Source organism: Gekko japonicus, unplaced genomic scaffold (genome assembly GCF_001447785.1).
Source record: "Gekko japonicus isolate JY-2015 unplaced genomic scaffold, Gekko_japonicus_V1.1 scaffold370, whole genome shotgun sequence".
In the NCBI taxonomy this organism is placed as follows: Eukaryota; Metazoa; Chordata; class Lepidosauria; order Squamata; family Gekkonidae; genus Gekko; species Gekko japonicus.
This window is the reverse complement of record NW_015174285.1, coordinates 1015465-1032695: the sequence shown is the minus strand read 5'-3', so window position 1 is coordinate 1032695 and position 17231 is coordinate 1015465. Positions and strand designations below refer to the sequence as shown.

The 17231-nt window shown below is 44.8% G+C and overlaps 1 protein-coding gene across 1 annotated transcript in view; it reads right to left on the bottom strand.

Moving 5' to 3' along the window:
- Positions 1-17231, bottom strand: part of SCUBE3 (signal peptide, CUB domain, EGF-like 3) — a 186104-nt gene that overhangs the window by 107159 nt on the left and 61714 nt on the right. The window lies entirely within an intron of this gene.

The following is a 17231-nucleotide window of genomic DNA, read 5'->3' as shown; positions in this document are numbered from 1 at the left end:
CCCCTGCCCACGTCATGACGCACAGCGTCATGGCTCTGTTGCTGCCCTGGCTTCTTCCAGGGTGGCAAAACAGCCCCTGGACCTCCAGCGGCTTTGCCGGGAGGCCAGGAGCTCCATTCTGTGCAGAGGTCCTTTACTTTTTCTAGATAAGTGAGCTACAACTATTCATTTCTATGTAGAAACGTAAACCACTGCACTTGAGAACAATGCAACCCACCCATGACACAGAGCACACCTCACGGGGATGCAATATACAGGCCCTCCCTCCACACACACTGGTCCAGCATAATATCTGTCTAGGATTTAATAATAGCCTTACAGAACACTGACAGAGTGTGTGACGTCAGATGTAGTGACCACAGGTATACTATATGACAGTGAGTGTGATAAGACAAAAGACTGGAATTCTCCATCCCTCATCCTCTTGTCAAGTTTTATGACCCTTTATATTTTACATTTATTTATACACTGTTCTCCATTATAAAATAATGGAAAAAAATTGAATGCCTGAAAAATCAAGCATTCCCTAAGTTTTACCAATGGAAAAAAACCTGAAACAATGTTTGCATGTACACACTTTTGAAAAGTTGTTTTTGAAGTTCCAGTCAGATGTCCTAACTACTGCAATATCCAAGATGTGAACAACAACTATTGGGCAGCAGTTCAAGAGCCAGCACAGAATGACACCACAATCACAACTCATGACTCATTTGCCTAAAGTGCAACAAGCTGAATTTCTTCCTAAAGTGTGAAGCTTTGTTTGTTGCCATTGTTGTTTTGAGTGAGCCTTAAGTACGACAGTCTTTTAAAATCTTGGTCAGAGAGGGTTTCCAATTATTTCTGGATTCTTTAACATATTTCAACAGATGTTTTATTGTTGGCGCCTAGAAGACTCCACACAGAAGTCATTATTGGTGAGGAGATTCAAACGCCCATCGATTCTTGTGAACTGCAGTACTCTCATCTATCTTGGTTTTAACAAAACAAGGCAATATTCATCTATCTGTCAAACATGATGCACCCTCAGGGCCAAACTAGATGTCATGGTGGCCACAGGTCAACCTGTGGCCACTGATGACATTTTAAAGAAGAATCTGGCCATTTTAAAATACCATGAGGGCCCAACAATGCAATGGGACCAGGCGATCTTGCCCCCTTCCCTCTTTACAAGTACCATACCAAAACAGCCATAGGGGGCTCCTAATCATCTACCGTAAGCTATTATTTCCGCTATCCCTTGAATGTAGGGATTTGCGTATTCCTGTTGCTGCTCATCACTGCATTCCTCCCCATTTTGTATCACATCTTTTACAGAACCAGAATTTTACCAGTTACTAAAGGGCAAATTACGATGTTAGGGGCAGTGTTCCCTCTAAGCTGAGTTAGTGTGAACTATCTCACAGTTTTTTAGCCTCCAGCTCACACATCTTTGTCTCCGCTCAGCAAACTAATTTATGCAGCAGCCAGATCGCTCACTCACAGCTTTAATGCCAGTAGCTCACAAAGTAGAATTTTTGCTCACAAGACTCCACAGCTTAGAGGGAGCATTGGTTAGGAGTCTTGAGAAATTTCCTATGTATTATTTAGCCCTAAAAAGCAACTGTGCGATCTGGACTGGAGCACAATACGGGTGGGGCCCTGTCTTTTTGCCTTACTGGGGCTTGAAAAGGAAGAAAATGCATAAAGAGTTTTGAAAAAGCTTTCTCGACCACAGTGACCCTGATCCAGACCTCTCCTCTCCAACTACTTAAAAAAAACACTCCTTATTTTAAATGTTTCATAATATTTTCTTTCCATTACAACACAAAAATCACACCCATCTCATGGTTACATTTTGGGATGCTGTGATGCATCAAGAGAACCAGAGTTATCAGAAGTAAATATCAAGTAATAATGGCTATATAGTAAAAAAAGCTAGCCCAGGCTAGCCTGATCTCCTAAGATCTCAGAAGCTAAGCAAGGTTGGCTGTGGTCAGTATTTGGATGGGAGACTACCAAGGAAGTCCATGGTTGCTATGCCGAGGCAGGCAATGGCAAGCCACCTCTTGCCTTCAAAACCCCACAGGGACACCATAGGTCTGGGAAGGGAGGGAGGGAGGGAGGGAGGGAGGTCTTAGAATTCCAGAGCCTTGAATATCTTTTCTTAAAATTAAAAGTCAAGTTAAACTTTGTTCCATCTTCATTTTATTTATTTATTTAGCTGTCAGCATACATAAACAAATCTTAGGCCCCGTTCACACTTGCTGGGAAACACGGGGAGGAGACGTGGCTGTTTGCGCCAGCACAGTGTGTCCCGCTGCAAACACAATCAGACAGGACGGCAGTTTCCTTCCTCGGTGCACGTTCCCGGCGCACTCCAACTACTCCAACTACGCAAGAGGAGCGTGCTGGAGCGATCACACAAAGAGAGTCCAGCAGCGGCCCCTCGCAAGCCGTTTGCTACTGGACTTTACGAGGTAGCTTTTTACTCTGCATCAGCCGGTTGCGGCGGGTGCGCCAGCTGTTGTCGTGTGATCACGCTCTTATAATCCTCCCTGCATTCATGCCACTCCCGCGGCAACTTCTGCGTCTGATTGGGGCCTTAGTCTTTCAGGATGAGAGCCAAATTTTTCATTTGAGGCAACAAACAACAGAAATTAAAGACATATTTCTATGTTGCTATTTATAGGAGGGGCTCTGAGCAGTTTTAATCTGTGAGGCAATTTTGTCTGTTAGACTTTCCCATACCTTACTATAACCAGGCATTTATGACAGGTGCAAGCTTGTTTTTCTAGTCCTTAGTGATTAGTATTTTTGCAAGGGAACCTTTACCTTTAATTTTAGGCAAATTTATGGAGTACTGGGGTCTTCTGACTGCTTTTTAGCATGTCAAGAATTCCAACATCACATGTAAAGCAAAGGTAAAGGTTCCCTTGCTCAAAAGCCAGTCGAATCCGACTCTAGGGTTGTGGTGCTCATCTCCGTTTCAAAGCCAAAGAGCCAGCGCTGTCCGAAGACATTTCCGTGGTCATGTGGCCGGCATGACTAAACACCAAGGCGCACAGAACGGTGTTACCTTCCCACTGCAGTGGTACCTATTTATCTACTTGCAATTTCTTGCTTTCCAACTGCTAGGTTGGCAGGAGCTGGAACTAGAGACGGGAGCTCCGTCATGCGGCACACTCGGGTCTCGAACTGCTGAACTACTGAACTTCCACAGCCTGCAGTTCAGCGTCTTAACCACTTGAGCCACCGCAGCTCCTCATCACACGTACCTTGGCCCTAATACTCACTGCTTGGTCTACTGCACATCTTTGCCATAACAATTTTTCATATCCTGTCTGTCTTTTTTGTTTCTACAATTCAGTTTTAGAAAGCTATTTACAGCTATTCTACTAATCAATGACTGAGGTACTTAGTTTTCAGATTTCATTCATATCTAACCAGGCTGATGGTTCAGGCCATTGAGAATGCCTTTCACATTTCCTATAATTTAACTTGTAATTGGCTGGACTTCTAGTGCCCAGAAATATGCATCCTCTTCTTGGAGTCACTTTTGGCAGCATGACTGGATGGACTGCCGACTGAGGAGATGCTCTTTCTTCATCTCAGGGTCCCTCACAACCTGGTTGCTTTACTAGAGATCACATAAGAAATGCTACCAACCCCTTTACTCAACACAGACACAGAGAAGGCAAGAGGCCCGTTGCCAAAGAAAACCTCCTGTGAACTCGAGCATTTCAAACCCAACAACTAAGTGGAAAGCTGAGCCCCTCGGACATCAGCAGTGGGGCCATGGAGCGGACTCCGGAAAAGCCAGAATAGCAGGTCGATGACAGAATGCAAAGAGAAGGAATTCCAGATTAGACCTGAATACCTGAGCAAATGTCTAAGGGGCTAATTAAAACACACACATTGGCTCATACGCTCAGAAAAACCAAATGTACTGTCACGCATGGTTTCTTACAGACAGACACTGCAACCGCCAACTATTACGGTTTTATCACAAAACATGACCATTTTAACATCCACAATAAAGCGTGAAGAGGCCTGACATTTTATCTTTAATTTGGGTTAAAAAAATTTCTAGACCGTATGGCTTCAAAGAAATACATGGGTTTAGGGGAAAGGATTAGGGCCAAGCAACACAAGAGGCCTGGAGTTCTGTAAATGGAACTTCTCAGTTTTTGCTTTTTAAATTGAAACTTTAGCAGGGCCAAATAGTAGCTCCCTGAGGCTGTCTGAAAATGGCAGAGTTGAGCCCTCCTCTCCTCACGCCACAGTCCCAATCAGGACTGTGCCCCCACATGCTGAACAGTTAGTTAGAGGTCTTTTATATAAAGGGTTCTTTCCTGAGTAATATATTCTCTTACTACTTACCTTTAACCCAGATAACATTTTCAAGCATGCGAGGTTTAAGCTTTGGCTCTAAAGGAAGTGTATCATATCCACAACAGAGTGATGTAGGTACTGGCCCAGCCTGTCCTTGAGACCATTTAGGGGGATCATAGTGCAAGAGCTAAAAACTGATAAACTCCAAGGAAACTACACAGCTCTTATCCTCTAGGTTATAAAGTTCGTATTTAGGAATTTCCCCTGTCCTTGGTGTTCCATGTATATATCTCCAGCCAGATTAAACCATAACCAAATTACATCAGATGGCTGCAGCAAGGCAAAAAGACATCTTGCATATGTAATCATGCAGGCATGTATTTTCCTAATAATATCTTTTATCTTAGCCAAATAAAGTCTGCTGCATGCCAGTAACTCTACAAAACTCTCACTTTTAATAAGACTTAGATTTCCTTAAATTTAACCCCCAAGAAAGACAAGACCCACTGGTTAAAACCAGTGACTAAAGACAAGACAACAGACTTAATACCTATTTTATTAAAGGCAACAAAGGCAGGCAGAAACTTAAATACCCCCGTCTTTGATTTGGACAACTGCTCAAATTCCTCTTCTGGTTCAAAAGGTCACAAAGAATCTTAAAAGGAATACAGTGAAGGATGATTCAAGGATTTATTCTAGCAATAACCAAAATTCCAAACAATCTTAGACAAATCTCAGAAGAGGCAAGTCCTTAATTCTCTCCTCTGTCTGTTGCAAGATCCGTTCTTTCTTCCTCCGGCATTACATTTTGCATTACAGAGCATGAAAGAGTCAGACTGAAAGCAGCAGGCAATCTATTGTGTAGACAAAGTACTTCAGGCAGCTCATATTTTGGGTGGAAAAATAGCCTTTTTTAGATGGGCAAGGCTATGCAAACTCCACATTAAATTTTTATCAAATTCCACCCCAGGCAATCCAAATTCTGTATAAGAAAGAACTGCATGCTGCAACTTGTCCAGTTGTATAATTTCTGTTATTTTGCATAATTTATTCTGCACTCCCTCCCTCCCTCCCTCATTTTTCTAGTTTTTCTGATTATGTGGAAGGCCTACGTGTTATGCAGGACTTTGATGCATGTCCCTTAACCATTGGGAATCTTAAGAGTCAAACCACTTGTTTTAAGGGGCAGGCTGGATTAGACACGAGGAGATGTTTTCACATATTTCCCTTATGTTTTACTGGTAAACAGCAACTGCAGAGGGCTCCTGATATGGATTAGGGCCACAGCACAAAGGAGGGGGGAAATTAACCTTTCCTTCCACGCTGTTTTCACCGTCTCAATACTACCTCCAGTTAATCATTTGTCCTGCCAGGCAAAACCTACAAGGAATAACATCACCAGCAGTTACTGGTGTTAGGAAGTTATATTCATAATCTCCCAGGATGCTGTCTGGTTTGGCCCTTATTCAGACTTTCTGGCTTCTGAAATTTGAGCAGGTATTGCTTGCAGACCACCAAGCACAGCTTGCTTTCTAAATAACTGAACACCAAAGTTCTCTGGCTTTACCCAGGATCACATCTTGTGCATTTCCTATGCCTCCACAAATCGCAGTTTACACACAATTCTAGGCATGGAGTTCAAAATTAAGTCTGTTTGGTTATGTGCCCAACTATCCCATAGATAAAGGTGGCACTCTTTTAGCTCTTGGACTACAAGGTTGCAGGTCACACACACTAAATAATCCACTTTCAATCCACCTTCAGGCCGCTGTCAGAAGTGCCACTTGGTGCAGAGGGGAAGCAAGCCTATTTCCCCTGGTTGAAATTGACACGGCGTTGCTTGATTACACATCCTTTCTAGCTGCCGGCCTTTTGTTTCCCATGCACATAAATGAGGAATCACACCTCTGCCCTGAGGGTTCCCCATGGAATATGCAGTTATGTGCATACTGCTAAGCAAGGGGGGAGGGGAAATAGCACCGAGTCAGGATGGAATGAGCAGACCATCGCGACAGCATGAGAGCGTGCTTGAGCAATCAGACAGGGGAAGTCCATCCATGGCCCATCGGCAAGCATTAGAACTGGACTTTCCTGGTGTCTTTTAACTCCACTTCTGTGGCGGAGCAGCACGGGGTGCCGACAACTGTGTGACCTTTCTCAGACATTGCTGTCTGATCATCCCCTTTAGATCTGTCAGGCATTCAAAGCTGAGTCGAATTTAAGGCACATCTGACCGCGACCTCAGTGCACTTTCAGTGCACTTTCCAACTGAATCTTACTGTATGAACTGGCAAAATCCAGCTGTAAAGTGGATTGAAAGTGGATTACTTAGTGCGTGTGACCACAGCCCAAAACAGAGATGATTATATTATCCCTCTCTAAAATTACAGACAAAGGACCAGACCCTCACATTGGGAAAAACTAGTATCACTTCCCAAATATGTATCCATTGCACCTTCCAGCATGTAGAAAACGAGACTAGTTCCCAGATGTCAAATTGGGAGAGTGTAAGAATGTGTGCATGGTGGCAGGGAAGAAAAGCATCACAGAATTAAGTAGCCCTAAGTCAAGTCTTAACTTTGGCCAAGTAAATAATTGTCCTTGTTAAAAAAGAAAAGTTCTCACTCAGCAGTCCTGGTATCAACTGTCATTACGGCAACTCTACAGGAGGCACAGACTAGTAGGAAACAGCTCCCATATCTCATCAAAAATGAATGTTATATCAGAAGTATACCATAGTCTGCAGCTTCAAGCTCTCCAAAAACTGTACTAAAAAGTTTGTGGCAAGAGAATGTTTGACAAGACAGTGAGATGAAAGCATTCATGCTGGCAAAGGGCTCAAAGTCAAGGAGACAAGACAAAACAGATAAGGAGGCCTGTTAAAAGCTGTGTCCACAGAAAAGTAAGGATTCCAGGAAACTTCCTTCTTTCATGACTGAAGAAATGGTAAAGGGAATAAAAGTTGAAAGCATAGTAAGTTTGAGTGAAAATGCCCATGCAGCCAAGGGTTTTTCTTTCTCCACCAGCCCTTATCTTATGAAATATGATAAACTGCATGCACAAAGGAGCTAAAAAATGCACCTCTACCACAGCAGCAACCGTGTTATAGGAATGGGAGGGAATGGCATCCACACATCCTGTTCCCACACTGCTCACCAGTGCGAGCAATCCCTGGTGATTTTGCCAGGATACACTGAAGTCTAGAAACCCCTTCCTCCCACATTTTCCCTTTTTTTTTTCCTACCAAGCCACACTGTAATGATACAGCACAGCTTGGTACAAGAAGGGGGGAAACCTATTAAAGGGCTGAGGAGGAGAGACGGGCCATGCAGACTCACAGCCACTCCACGGATTCCCCTGTGACCCAGACTAAAATAGGTTTGTTTTTAATCTGGTTTAAAGGGGAAAACCCCTGCAAATAATAAGTAAAAGGACAAGTGATAAGTAATTCTTGCAGAGTTGTCAAATGTCAGAAGAAAAAAAATTCACCATCTCTTTAACAGAGGCTTAATGGAGTGTAATTTACGAGGCAGTCGTATTTGTGTCCATGAAAAGCTTCAACCACCCATCTGTACACATTAAGCCTCTACTAAGGGGGCAAGACATTTTTCTCCAGGCCTGTTGGCAGGGCCATTGGCAGGAATTTTCATTTTGTGGGGCAATTTTTTTTTTCCTTTTGGGGCACCCATTATGCTTTTACTTAAAAAATAATAAATAACTGGAGATTTTGGGAGTGGAGCCTGAGGAGGGCGGGGTTTGGGGAGGGGAGGGACTTCAATGGGATATAATGCCATAGAGTCCACATTGAGATCAGGTGTAATGCCAGGTGGTGTCCAGCCACCACCTGGAGACTGGCAACCCCAGGAGAGAGACTGGCTTCCCCCACTCCACCATGGGGAGTTATGGGGGGGGCAGAGAGAGAGGTTGACTTCCCCACCACCATCACCATTCCTTTTCTCTCTTTCCTTTCCCAGTGCCCCCACCCCACCCCGCAGCAGGGAGGCTGGGGAAGGAAAGAAAAGCTGCCCTGCCACTTCTGGTCAGTTTCACTCCCCGAGGAACGGTTGTTAAAAGCCACTGTTAGGCTAGGCGCACTGTGAGTGGGGGTGTCTGGCATCATCAGGTGGTGGGGCAGGGCATGTGGGTGGTGGGGCTCCACCCCCAAATGCCCCACAGTAGCTACAGCAGTGCTGTTGGCAGTGCTATGAGCTTGGAATGAGCACAGCATCATGTGAATATTTCCCTTTAACGAGGGCCGTTCTAGCTTTCTATGCAGAAAAAAATCCCTCTGTGAAAGCAACCATAGTCTCACCAAATACTTCTCAGAATTTATTTTATTTATTTCCATTTATTAATCGCCCATCCCCACAGTTGTGGGGCTCTAGGCAATATACAGACTTCTAAAAGCGTAAAAGCACACGAAGAACTACACTGAACTAGATTCAGGTGGGTAGCCATGTAGGTGTCAGGCAGCAGAACAGAAAAGATTATACTTTTGTTGGTCTTAAAGGTGCCATTGGACTCAAACTTTGTTCTACACTAAACTAGAAATATGTTAGATCTCCTGCTGGGTACTCTGGAAACTTTGCTTCAGAGACTTCAAGGACAGAAAGGTCAAGATCCTATCTGGCATCCAAATATGACTCTCTGATAGCCACCAATATTGAGGTCAAAGTACTCCCTGGGCCCAATTCACACATTTACCGTAAAGTGTAAACTGGGCCTCATATAGTTAGGTCAGCATTGCAATTTACACATAAAGCTCATATAGTGAGATATGCAAGTTCCATTTATGTGTGGAATAAGTAAGGAGGGAATATGTACAGGGAATAAGTAAGGAGGGAATATGTTAGGATTGCACAGCCTACCAGTGGAAGGCTGGAGGGGGACTTGGGGGGCAGTCACTGGTGATGTCATAACATCACTTTCAGGAGAAAGCAAGAAGGGACATTAGTCCTCTCTAAGAACTACTAGAAACACCACAGTTTTACCACAGAGCTTCCTGCAATTCCTAGAAAGGTGTGACAACATCACTTCAGGTTCCCCCTGGAAGTGATGTAGGTCATCTCTAGCAATCACCAGAAATGCTATGGTTTTATCATGGCATTTCTGGGGAGTCATAAGAGCATAAGAAGAGCCTTGCTGGATCAGACCAGGGTCTATCTAGTCCAGCATCCTGTCTCACACAGTAGCCAACCAGTTCCTCCAGAGGTCCAACAACAGGGCATCGAGGCCAAGGCCTTTCCCTGATGTTGCCTTTGGCATTGAGTTTCAGAGGTTTACTTACTCTGAATGTTCCCCTTTGTCCATACTGAATCTACTCACCATCAGCTTCACTGGATGCCCTCGAGTTTTAGTATTTTGGGATAAGAAGAAAAAGTTCTCTTTGTCAACTCTCTCTACCCCATATATAATTTTACAAAACTCTATCACATCCCCCTTTAGTTGTCTCTTTTCAAATTGAAACATCCCAGACTCTTCAATCTTTGCTAATAGGGAAGGTGCTTCATAAACATCTTGGTGCCCTCTTCTGTACTTTTTCCAGCTCTGCGATGTCTTTTTGGAGATATGGTGACCAGAACTGCACACAGTATTCCAAACGAGGATGCACCACAGATCCACAGGTAAAGGTTTCCCTTGCTCAAAAGCCAGTCGAATCCGACTCTTGGGTTGTGGTGCTCATCTCCATTTCCAAGCTAAAGAGCCAGCGCTGTCCAAAGATATTTCCATGGTCATGTGGCCAGCATGACTAAACACCAAGGCCCACGGAATGCTGTTACCTTCTCACTGAAGCAGTACTTATTTATCTACTTGCAATTTCTTGCTTTCGAACTGCTAGGTTGGCAGGAGCTGGAACCAGAGACGGGAGCTCACTCTGTCATGCGGCACTCAGGTCTCGAACTGCTGAACTACCAACCTTCCAGCCTGCAGTTCAGCGTCTTAACCACTTGAGCCACTGCAGCTCCTACAGATCCATACAGGGGCATTATAATATTAGCCATTTTATTTTCAATCTCTTTCCTAATAATCCCCAGCACAGAGCTTGCCTTTTTCACTGCTGCAGCACACTGGATTGATACTTTCATGGAGCTATCTACTATGACCCTAAGATCTTTTTCCCTCTGTCTCAGCAGGTTCAGATCCTATTAGCCTGTACCTGAAGTTGGGATTTTCTGTTCCAATATGCATCTCCTTGTACTTACCAACACTGACTTTGTCTGCTACATTGATGCCCACTCACCCAATCTATGGAGATCCTCCTATAGCTCTTCAGTCATCATCTGTTCTCACCATCCTGAGTAGTTTTGTGTCATCCACAAAGTTGGCCACTATTCATCCCAGTTACAGATCATTTATAAACAAAAAGCCCCAGCCCCAATGCCCATCCTTGTGAGATCCCACTGTTTACTTCCCTCCATTGTGAGAACTGTCCATTTAATCCTACTCTTTGCTTCCTGTCATTTAACCATTTTTTAATCCATAAGAGAACCTGTCCTCTTATCCCATGGCTGTTAAAATTACTTAGGAGTTTTTGGTGAGGTACCTTGTCAAAAGCCTTTTGAAAATCCAAGTACCTAATGTCTTCAAGGTCACCATTGTCTACATGCTTGTTCACTCCCTCAAATAACTCCAAAAGATTGGTGAGGCAGTACTTTCCTTTGCAGAAGCCATGCTGATTTTCTGTCAGCAGGCTTTGTTCCTCTATGCTTGATGTAGTGGTTGAGTGCACGGACTCTAATCTGGGAGAACCGGGTTTGATTCCCCACTCCTCCACTTGCATCTGCTGATGTGACCTTGGGTCAGTCACAAGCTCTGGCACAGCTGTCCTTGAAAAAGAGCAGTTTCTGTCAAGAGGTCTCTCAGCCCCGCCTACCTCACAGGGTGTCTGTTGTGGGAGGGGAAGGGAAAGGAGTTTGTAAGCCGCTCTGAGACACGTTTGGGTGGTGAAGGGCACGGTATAAATCCAATCTCCTCCTCCTCCTCCTCCTCCTCCTCCTCCTCCTCCTCCTCTTCTTCTTCCCTAATAATTCTGTCTTTGATTACAATTTCTACTAATTTCTACTAATTTGCCTGGGACAGACAGTGGTAGAGGTGTCTGCTTGGCATGCAGAACGGCCCATTGACTCTCACCGTGAAGGGTCCTTCTCCTCTGAGGTTGGGAGGACATCTCTATGGGTTATTCCCATCGTTCCTACAGGGTGGCAGGAAATACTTTCTTCTTCTTCCCTTTGGCCTTCGGAATAACCCGCCCCTTCACTTCCGGGACTCCGAAAACAGTAACTCACATGAACTAACAAACCTGTATCTGCAATAACATACTAACATAACATCAACTCGTAAGTAGAACATTCACAAATCTTAAGCAACAGGAATATAAGAAGGATAAGAAAGAATATAAGAAATATAAGAAACCAGCAACAGGCAGAAGATAAGCTGACAAGAGGAGAACGGGAGGGTCAAGATGTCCTCCTGACCTCAGAGGAGAAGGACCCTTCACGGTAAGTGCCAATGGGCTGTTCTCCCTCTGAAGTGGAGGACATCTCTATGGGACCTCCTAGAGCAGTGTTCCTCAGATGGGTGGGTCCTCATTGTCAGCTGGCATCACAATGTGCTGCAGAACTCTTCTTCCAAAAGCTGCGTCAGCTGAAGTCAAGGAATATAGCTTGTAATGACAAACAAATGTGGATATCGAAGACCATGTGGCAGCCCTGCAGCCCTCTTCCACAGACGCGTGATTGAAGAAGGCTGCATTAGTAGAGGCACCGCGGAGAGAGTGTGCTGTGATACCCTTGGGAACTTCCATGTCTGTGGCCTTATATGCCTCCGCAACACACATCTTCAGCACTGAGCTGATGGAGGCTCTGTATATCCTCTCTCCCTTTTTTGGTGGAGAAATACTGATGAACAAGCAGTCTGTCTTCCTGATGGATTCGGGGGTCTCACAATGTAGATCTTCAGGGCCCAACGAAAATCCAATGTATGCCACACAAACTCTCCAGGATGTTTGGGTTGCGGGCAAAAGACAGGAAGACAGACTTCCTGCATCCAATGGAAGAGTGAAGAAGCCTTCAGAAAGAATGTAGGATCGGTCCTGAGGATCACCTTACGTCCTGAGGATCACCTTATTGTCAGACTCTGGTTTGCCTTCTGTTATGTTTTCTATACCTGTAGTATTACCAATCTGTTTTCTGTACCCCACACCTCTGTTCCCTTCCCCCCTCCCCCCAGCCATCACTGACTTACGCAGATGTATCCGGCTGTCCACTTATCCCTCACCCTCACTGACATTCCTGGTGGGAGGGAGAGAGACTGTAGAAGGGAGTGGGACTGTGTGAATGTCTGTAGTTTAGGTAGGCAACGCTGGTAACCTTTTTCCCAAGCAGCACCTCATGGATCTTTCACATGAGAGTGTCCTTGAAGAAGATAAGACTTTTGAATGGCTAGTTGAACCTTTGTAACTGTCTGGGTTCTTAGGATTGCTTATACTTATGATTGTGTGACATATGCCTGGAATGTGAGTTTTAGTTATATACTGGGTTCCCGCTTTTACCCCTCAGTTTTGACAAAGAGTCTATCCCTTCAGCATCTCAAATCTCTTTAATAAACTTTCTCTCAAGAAAGCCGTTGTGGACAGTGAGTTGACTGGGAACCTGACACTTATCCTTATGAAGGATGCACAGATTACTCTTTTTAAAAAAAGTTTTTGTAAATTTTATTTGAATATAAAACAAATACAAAAGTATAACCAGCAACCAGTCACATGAAAAGACTTGATGGAGAAAGTGCCAAGTTCAGAAACCCTGCGTGCCGAGGTTATAGCCACCAAAAATAGCGTCTTCATTCACAACCACCTGAAACCATCTTCTCTCAGGGGCTCAAATGGCACCTTAGTTAGGGCAAATAACACTGTGTGCAGTCTCCAAGTAGGGAACCGATGTACTTGAGGTGGAGCCTTAAGAGATGCACCCTGAAGAAATAATTGCACATGCGGATGCTTGGTTAACTTGTAACCTCCTATAGAAAGAAGCACTGTAGAAAGAGCTGCTGTCTGTCTGCATAAGGCAGCCGACTTGATGCCAGAACATAAACCATCTTGAAGAAATGACAAACTGAGGCTACTGAAGGATGTAATGGATCTACCTTCTTCCTTCTACACCACCTGATGAAGGCCTTCCAAGTCGTGTTGTAAATGCAAATAGTTGATTGTTTTCTGGAGGAAAGAATGGTGTCCGTCACCTCCAAAGAGTATCCAAGCAGCGTCAGTTGGTTCCTTTCATTCATTCATTTTTATTACGGTCAGAGACCCAATTGGTTCCTTTCAACTTCCAAGTGGTCAAGCACAGCCAGTCCAGGCGGGGATGCCAGATTGGACCCTGAAGTAGCATGTCTGGAGATACAGGTAGTGTTAATGGAGGACAAATCGCCAACTCTGACAGAGCCGAGAACCACGGATGCTGAGCCCAGAAAGGCGCTATTAGGATGATCTCGGCACTCTGCTCTCTCACCTTCTGAAATGTATTGGGGATGAGAGGGAAGGGGGGAAAGGCAAACAGAAGTCCTTGAGGTCAAGGGGACGTCAGACCATTTGTCGCTTCTGCTGCAGGGTGGTAGTATCTCGTGAAAAACTTTGGCAATTGATTCAAGGGGGATGCAAATAGATCCACCAGAGGGAGACCCAGGTCGTGGCAAATGTCTCCCAGAAGTGCACTAGGACTTCATGCTCAGACCTAAATTCTAGGTGTACTGGGGCCCAAGCTGTACCCTGGGACGCAGAGACCATTCGCCTTCAGAGATAGTCTCCCTGCTGAGCCAATCTGCTTGTGTGTTGCTGACACCCCTGATATGTTCTACCCGAATCAAAATTATGTTCCTCTCATCCCAGAATAGGATTTTTGTGGCTTCCCGACTGAGTTGGGAAGACCTGGAGCCCCCATGTTTGTTCAGATATGCCTTTGCCGCTATGTTGTCCGTCCTGACCAACACATGCTATCGAAGAAGACGGTGACTGAAATGACTCAGGGTGAGTCTGATTGCCCTGAGCTCCAACAAGTTGATTGACATAGACTGCTCCTCTGGGTACCACCGACCCTGCATGGGCACATTGTTCAGGACAGCTTCCCAGCCCAGAAGACTGGCATCTGTAACAATTTTCTTGACAGAAGGTGTATGAAAAACCTTGCCCTGACAGATGGTACTGGATCAGAGCCCTGATCCCTTCTGTTGTCTTCTTCAGTGGTTGGACAAAGAGGCGGGAAAGTCTTGGAGCCCAGTTCCGCACTTCCAAAATGGCTGCCAGCAGAAGATGGAAGCCCAGTGGGGTGGCAGGCTGCTCCAGCAGGCGGTGCTTCTTCGATCTCCATTCCACCGCTGCCTCGTCCTGACCTTCATGTTCAGCCACTGGTGGACTGCTTGGGCAATGTGGCGGCACGGTGCTCAGCTTCCTGTTCAGTTAGGAAGCGGTTGGAGTGCTCCGTTGCCACCATCAGGCAAAGGAGAAAAAGACAGGAGCACTTGGAAGCCTGATCTTCGCTTGCCCCCGAGGTGGGGATGGAGAGAAAACAACAAGACGGTAAGGTAGGATAAGGAAAAAAGGAAGTAGGAGCTAGAAGAAGTAGGAAGGGAAGAATGCCACAGAAAAAGGCACTAGTTGAAGGTGAAGCCTACACTATGCTGCTACTCCCTACAGAAGCAGGAATAGAACTGAGGGGGCGGGTTATTCCAAAGGCACCAAAGGGAAGAAGAAAAAAGTATTTCCTGCCTCCCTATTGGAATGATGGGAATAACCCGTAGAGATGTCCTCCACCTCAGAGGGAGAAGGTCCCAGTTTCCATCCATGGCATCTCCAGTTAAAGGAGCAGGTAGTAGGCGGTGTGAAAGACTTCTGCCTGTGAACTTAGAGAGCAGCTGCCAATATGAGTAGACAATACTGACTTTGATAGACCGGTGGTCTGATTCAGTATAAGTCAGCTTCATGTGTGACCCCTTTTTAAAAATCAATGTAACACTTGCTGCTCTCTTCAACATTCTGGTGCAGCAGCTGAATTTAATGACAGGTTACATATGTGGGTTAATAGATCAACACTCTCACATTCGAATTCCCTAAGAACTCTCGGTGTATGCCATCAGGACTTGAAGACGTAATGCTTTTTAATTTCCCCAACAGTTCTAGAACTACGTCTTTCATCACCTCAGTTTGACAGTTCTTCAGCTTCCCTTCCTGAAAACAGCTGTGGAATGGGTACATGCCCTACAGTTTCCACAGTGAACACTCCCAATGTTCCTTTACCAATCTCTTTATTCCTTGGTCATCCAAAGGCCCAACAGCTTCTCTGGCTGGTTTCCTGCTCCACATATATTTAAAGAAATGTTTATTGTTTGTCTTGATGCTTTTAGCAACCCCACCCTCAAATTCTCTTTTTGTATGCCTCATCACTGATTTGCATTTCTTTTGCCAGCACCTGTAGTCCCTCCTGTTCATTGGGGCAGACCTTCCACTTTCTAAAGAAACCTCTTTACCTTTTATAGCTTCCTTGACTTGCATTGTTAACCGTGCAGGCATTCTTTTAGACTTGGTAGTGCCTTTCTTAACCTGGACAATGCATTCTGTCTTCAATAAGCATGGTTTTAAATAGCTTCCAAGCATCCTCTAGCAATTCGACTCTCTTGAGTTTCCTTTTCAGCTTCCCTTTAACTGTTCTAATTTTTGTAACGTTCCTTCTTTTGAAATCAAATGTTACAGTTTTGGATGTTAGGGGTAACTGACATGAGTGCTAAACTTAATAGCATTGTGGTCACTGTTCCCAACTGGTGCAATGACCCTGACCTCTCTCACCAGGTCTTGAGCCATGCTCAGAACCAATTCTAAGATCACTACCCCTCTGCTTGGCTCTGTGACCAAGTGTTCCAGTGCACTTTCATTTATGATGTCTAGGAATCTCATTTCTACAGCATGACTTGAGCACGTTTGCCCAGTCAATGCGAGGATAGCTGAAGTCTCCCAGTATCACAACATTATCTGCTTTAGTCACCTCCCTTATCTCCTTCTCCATCTCAAGATCACCCTCAACAGTATGATCAGGTGGCTCATAGCACACCCCTACTTTTAAATAACCCACAGGGTTCAGTATTTCCACCCATATTGGTCCTGTTGTGGAGTTCATTCCCATTTTTGAAATTATTTGATTCTATACCCTGTTTGATGTACAGCGCAACACCTACCCCATCTCATTCCTCCCTGTCCTGCCTATAGAGCTTATACCCAGGGATGAGCGTATCCCACAGAGTTTCTCCATTTAACCATGTTTCTGAGATACCCACTATATCTAAATAGTCATTTAGCAGCAAGTGTTCCAGCACCTCCCTCTTGGTTCCTAGCTTGACTCCTAGCACTGGCTTATGGACACCTATAACATGTTTCCCTCTCCAGCAACCTTTACCTCCCTTGGCCCCTTTGTTGCCATGTATGGGCCCTCCTTCCTCATCCTACCTTCACTGTCAAGTTTTATTATGCTCCTATCACTATTATCCTGAGTGTTTCCACAATTGTCCCTTTGGACTGACTTGTCCTGAACTGGAGGCTCCCCAGGTCCTGTTGGCTTTCATCCAGGATTCATTTAAAAGCTGCTCTGCCATCTCTTTAATATTAAGCTCTAGATTCCTAGGCAGATGTGATGTGACATCACTTCCAAGTTTTCCCAGAAGTCACATTACACTGTCGGCCTGATTGTTATTTTTAAATATTTTTCTCATTGCCACTCTGAGCTGGCAGCCTTTGGCTATGTTGTTGGTACTGCAAAGAGGGAGCCTCTCATGTCATTCCACCACTACCCTTCATAATCTGTGATGTTAACCTCAGGAATGAAGCAATCCAGTAAATTTCCTCTCTTCCCCTTCCATGGCTGAAGACAATGAAATGGATC